Source organism: Mesoplodon bidens (genome assembly GCF_964165515.1).
Source record: "Mesoplodon bidens genome assembly, chromosome: 8".
In the NCBI taxonomy this organism is placed as follows: domain Eukaryota; kingdom Metazoa; phylum Chordata; class Mammalia; order Artiodactyla; family Ziphiidae; genus Mesoplodon; species Mesoplodon bidens.
In genome coordinates this window covers 45,259,043-45,265,077 of record NC_138165.1, presented here as the reverse complement: position 1 = coordinate 45,265,077, position 6,035 = coordinate 45,259,043, and positions in this window count along the sequence as shown.

The following is a 6,035-nucleotide window of genomic DNA, read 5'->3' as shown; positions in this document are numbered from 1 at the left end:
ATTGAGATCATATTAGATGTAAAAGTCTGTATCCTTTTTTCCCCACTTACCTGTCACATCAGTTATTTCCCCACATTGTTAAAATCTCCTTGTAAAGAAAATTTAATGGCAGCATGTTTCACCTTATAATTTAACAAATCCCTTAAGATGTTGGACATTAATGGATGGACACTGGATATATATTTTGAATGAATTAACACAGGACTTTCAACACTTTTTACCTTTGAATTGTATTCAATGTATGGCTTAAGTAGGGTCCTACAAAAAGGCAAAATCTTAAGAACAAAGAAAATGTAGGACATATTATCCAGTAGATAAAAAGCCAATCATGTCCTCTTAACTGATCCTATCACATTAACTAGAAACAGTTTACTGGGGGAAAAAAGGAATAAATATAAAGTCATTATCATCCACTCAGGGTACAAAAAAAATATCCTACAACCATTAGGTATAGTTATCTTCTCCATCACAAAAATTTTGAACAAACCATAAAGAAAGCTTAATATATCCAGTTAAAATTTTTAATTCTTCTGAGACCAACTTAAGATACCCCCCCCCCCCCCACACACACACATACACACATACAAAAGGTAAAAAGATTAATGACACATGGCAAAAGATCATTGTACTTTAAAACAACTTTCACAAAGCAGGAGCAAAATGTACAAAGGAGGTAGAAAATTTATATAATACAAATGACCAAAAATCTATGAAGATGTTCAATCTCATACCTCAAACATACCCAGAGAGTAGCTAAGAATTTAAGAGAATGAAACAGTAAGTGTTTGAAATATACAAAGACGTGTTCCTGCAACTTAAAAACTTGTTCATCAAAAGCAATTTTCTTGCAAGAGATAATGGTAAGATGGGAGTTTCAGTTACACTGGGAAAGAGTACAATCTCTATTATTAAAATGAATGTAAACTTCCTATAAAACAAAGAACCTTTAAAAGAAAAGTAAAAGGACTAGCATTAAAGGCTGCCAGTTGTAGACTGACACATTTGCAGGAAAGCATCACCAAGGCGGAACACCAGTCATCTCTGTTAGATGATAAAGTGTTAGAGATTACTCTTCCCTCACATTAAAAAAACATGAGCTGAGAGTATCTTTTTTAGGTTTTTTCCCTTCTATTCTTCCAAAAAAAGTCTATGATTAGGATGGATACATTACAAGTGGATTAACAAGAAAACTTTGCGCAATAATTAAAGGCTAAAGATCACAGAAAAGTCGAGGGTAGAGAGAAGCTCTGTGCGGCCCTTTGCTAAGTGAGGCAGAACTAGTGAATGTACGCACAACCTGAAAATGCCTCGAGAGTAGTGATGACCTGTGAGGAGCGATGAACAGGTCAACAAATCTTACTATAATATAAAATGTCTTGGGACTTCCCTGGTGGCACATGGTTAAGAATCTGCCTGCCATAACAGGGGACACAGGTTCGAACCCTGGTCCGGGAAGATCCACTTGCCATGGAGCAACTAAGCCCATGTGCCACAACTACTGAGCCTGCACTCTAGAGCCTGTGAGCCACAACTATTGAGCCTGCATGCCACAACTACTGACGCCTGCACGCCTAGAGCCCGTGCTCCACAACAACAGAAGCCACCGCAACGAGAAGCCTACGTACTGCAACGAAGAGTAGCAGCCAAAAATAAATAAATTTATTTAAAAAAACAAAAAACAAAAAAAACAGTCTTAATATAGAGATGGCCATGTGCTTGAGTGAAGAATTGACCAGGATATGAGTACTCTTTGGGTAAAACAATTAGGCAACATGTAAATAATGCCTTTTAAAAATTCAAACACGTTTACACAGCAACTCAATTTGTAATTTGAATAAAAAATAAATTCAAGTATTAACTATTATTTTTAAAGGCGAGAAATAAGGAACAATTTAACAACAGAAGACTGGTTAGATAAATTATGATAATCCAAACAGGCAAACACAATACATCCAGTAAAATAATGTTTCATGTGTAAAAGATGTTTATAGTATATCGTGGAAAAATTACAGGGTTTTTTAGAATTCCGTATTCAAAATATTGACTCAAATATATACCCATTCCAAAGTATTGATACTGGTTTTATTAGAATGATGAGACAATGAATGATTTTAATTTTCTTTTTGCTTATTATGTCTCTTTTCTGGTTTTCACTCAAAGAAATCATGCATTTCTTATGTAATTTTTTTATATTCATAAACACTTTTATATGCTAAAAAGATAATTATAGGACTTCCCTGGTGGCACAGTGGTTGAGAGTCCGCCTGCCAATGCAGGGGACACAGGTTTGTGCCCCGGTCTGGGAAGATCCCACATGCCGCGGAGCGGCTAGGCCCGTGAACCATGGTCGCTGAGCCTGAGCGTCCGGAGCCTGTGCTCCGCAACAGGAGAGACCACAACAGTGAGAGGCCCGCGTACCGCAAAAACAAAAACAAAAACAAAAACAAAAACAAAAACAAACCAAAAAACAGGTAATTATAGGGACTTCCCTGGTGGCGCTGTGGATAAGAATCTGCCTGCCAATGCAGGGGACACAGGTTCGAGCCCTGGTCCAGGAAGATCCCACATGCCGAGGAGCAACTAAACCCATGTGCCACAACTACTGAGCCTGCACTCTAGAGCCCACAAGCCACAACTAATGAGCCCGCGCACCTAGAGCCTGTGCTCCGCAATAAGAGAAGGCACCACAATGAGAAGCCCACGCACCACGATGAAGAGTAGCCCCCGCTAGCCACAACTAGAGAAAGCCCACATGCAGCAAGGAAGACCCAATGCAGTCAAAAATAAATAAAATTAAATCTTTAAAAAGAAAAAAAAGATAATTATTAAAATTAAAGGGACAAATGGGGAAGTTTAATGATCAAGGACTAATATATTTAGTATTTAAAGAACTTATTCCATTTACAAGAAAAACACTAAAATTCTAACAATAAATGAACAAAAGAATAATTAAGAGGACATTGAAGCATATAAGAAAAAGTCTCAATAATCAAATATGTGCAAAATAAGGCAACATGCTTATCCTTTTATTAGAGTGGAAATTCCCCCACCCAAAATATACAATATTAATAAAATATGGAATAATAGGCATTCTCAAATCCCATCAAACCATTTTCTCTTCTGGGATTCTAGCCAAAAGAAATACCCCTAACTATGAAAATAACTTTCACTGGAAGATATCAATCACAATGTTCCTCGTAAAATAAAATAATGGAAATACAGTAGAAGATTACTTGGGGATTTGAATACTAGAAGAATTCAAACACTGGATCTGTTTCAAAAAGATTTTATCCATTTTGATATATAGAATGATTTGCTAGAATGTAAGCCATGTCGTGATGAGAATAACTGGTCACTTAGGCAGCCCAACTCATGGAATTCCCCAAAAGTTGGTTCCAGTCATTAGGAACACATTCAAAAGGACTGCCGGAGGCTATTTTACATTGTGAAAATATTCTTTTCATGGGATAAAGTTTATTTAGCACCAAAAAGAGGATATTCCAGATGTGAAAACTAAAAAAAGGGCATAAAACATCAAGAAGATGATGTCACAGATGTTTTCCCAAAAGAGCTATTGTACCATTTACTATTTCAATGTCTACAGATGGTAAACCACAAACTCTGCTGCATTCCTGACATTCCTAGATGCCGATTCACACAGATCTCAAAGAAATAAAATTTGTATGTATTTATTTGCACTGCATGATGCTTTTAGGCCATTTTTAAGGAAATATGTCTTATTTCTACTAGAAGAACTAGTCAGAAAAATAGTCACCCTGAATTCCTTTTGAAATAAGGCAGAATTAAATAAAAGTTGAGATAAAAATTGAAATAAGAATTAAATGAGGTAGTATGTTACAATCACAGACATAAGAAAAACCCATTCATGGTGGGGGGCAGGACACAAAAATATTAATAATTCATTAATTCGTTTGTCAACACGTATAAACTGAACACCTGTCACATACTAGGCACCGTGTTTGGCGCTGAGAGATGTAAACTTGTAAACACAGCAATCGCGGTCACTGTGGTCCTGCAGCTTACATTGCAAAGGGGAGAGAGACCGCTACTCAACAAGCATGCGTGTGGAGGTGCCGTCCCCAGGCATCCACAACGTTTTTCCTCCTTTTTCTCCTGTTTACTGTCAACCATTCTCATGACTGTTCACTTTAAAAATATTCATTTTAAATGACTGGACCTTCCTCACATTTTAAGACAAATTAATCACACAAACTTGTCACACTGTTTATCAGGTTCATGTCCAATTCAAATACCCAGAAGTAAAAGATAGAATGCTATTAATTGACGAAGTTCCATAAAAAGGTTCTTAGAGAAGATGAGGACAATCGTTTTTTCATTTGAATAATGCAACCGTCATACCTTTTCAATTGCCCTGGCGATCCCAGCCCTGGACAGTTAATAGAGCTACCATCACCAAGTCTGCACACATTAAGACAATAAACCAGAATGAAAACACCGACAACATGGATGTGTGAATAGTAATTATAATTAACCTTTCTAAAAGAAAAGGCATATGTAATAGTACATAATAGGGTAACAATTTAACTTGTCTTTTTTTTGCTGTTCTTTTTACTCAAAGCATAAAGCAGAGACAACACTTTTTACCAGGTTAACATGCAACTTTAAAAAAAAGTTAATATACACATTAAACATGGAAATTCACCAGTAAAATCATATTTGTTATTTCCCCTCAAACATACCTTAACATTATTCCTTTATTGCATTATAAACAAGGTCCTACGACTGGTCACCTGACCCAATGCCTTACATTTCTGGAACTTGACATTTCAGTCAGTTATGGACACAGGAATGATGTTACAAGTATAATGAAGTAACACACCTGCAAAGAAGCTGATTGCACTGCTTTACCAATGGAGAGGTCCCTATACCATCTGCCACTCCATCCCAACATGAGCACAAACATAAATATCCCCCAGCCACCCACGAAGTTGTCTTGTCAAGAAGGCCCTGAAGCATTATTTCCCTAGGTACCTAACATATCAGCACTGATGAAATACAAAAGCACCCAAGTGCTCTAAGATTATCGCTTTTTGGAATACTCCTTGAATGTACAATTTTCCTAGGATACAGAGAAATACAAGTTAATAAAATGATGAAGAGGTAAGAAAAATTTTCCACCTTTCCTTGCATACAAAGCTTGAGTCAAAACCTTGTATCATATTAGAAATTCCAATACAACAAACCTAAAATTTTTCAAAAGGTTTCTAATTAGTTGTATTAAATGCAGCTTCAATTATGTCAATATACATAGAGCACATATGTCAATATATAGAGACTAGTTGGAACACATTTTCATCTAGTTTCTCTAGGAAAATATAATAAGCAAGGAAGATTAATATCTACAAGATACATTTGTCATATTTAAAAATCAATATAGTTAGTAAAATATATTTTAAGCACAAATTAAAATTAGTATTCATTTTTCTCATATCTAGCAACCAAAAGAGCCCTCATTAGACATAATTATAGCTTCCTTTTCAATGTGTTATCTTGAACATTAACCCAGAAAATATCTTTAAAAGTGCTCTGCAGGTATCACTTCCTCTTAAGGAACCATAGAGGGACATAATGTAACAAAAGGCTACTCTCATCTAAAGGACTATTTCAAGCAAAAATAATTAGAGCACTTCTTTACATCACCAATGTAAGAAGTTTTGGAAGAGAATAGTATATATTATAATAATCATAAATACATTTCACTTTTCATGCAAGATTGTTTAAAATATAAACAAAATGTAATTGTGAATCACTGAAAATACAGTCTTTGCCCCCAGAGTTTACAGTCAAAAAAGAAAGAAAGAAAGAAAGAAAGAAAGAAAGAAAGAAAGAAAGAAAGAAAGAAAGAAAGAAAGAAAGAAAGAAAGGAAGAAAGGAAGAAAGAAAGAAAGAAAGAAAGAAAGAAAAAGAGAAAGGAAGGAAGGAGGGGAGGAAGGGAGGGGAAAGGAAGAAAGAAGGAATGAATGAAGGGAGGGAGGGAGGGGAAAGGAAGAAGG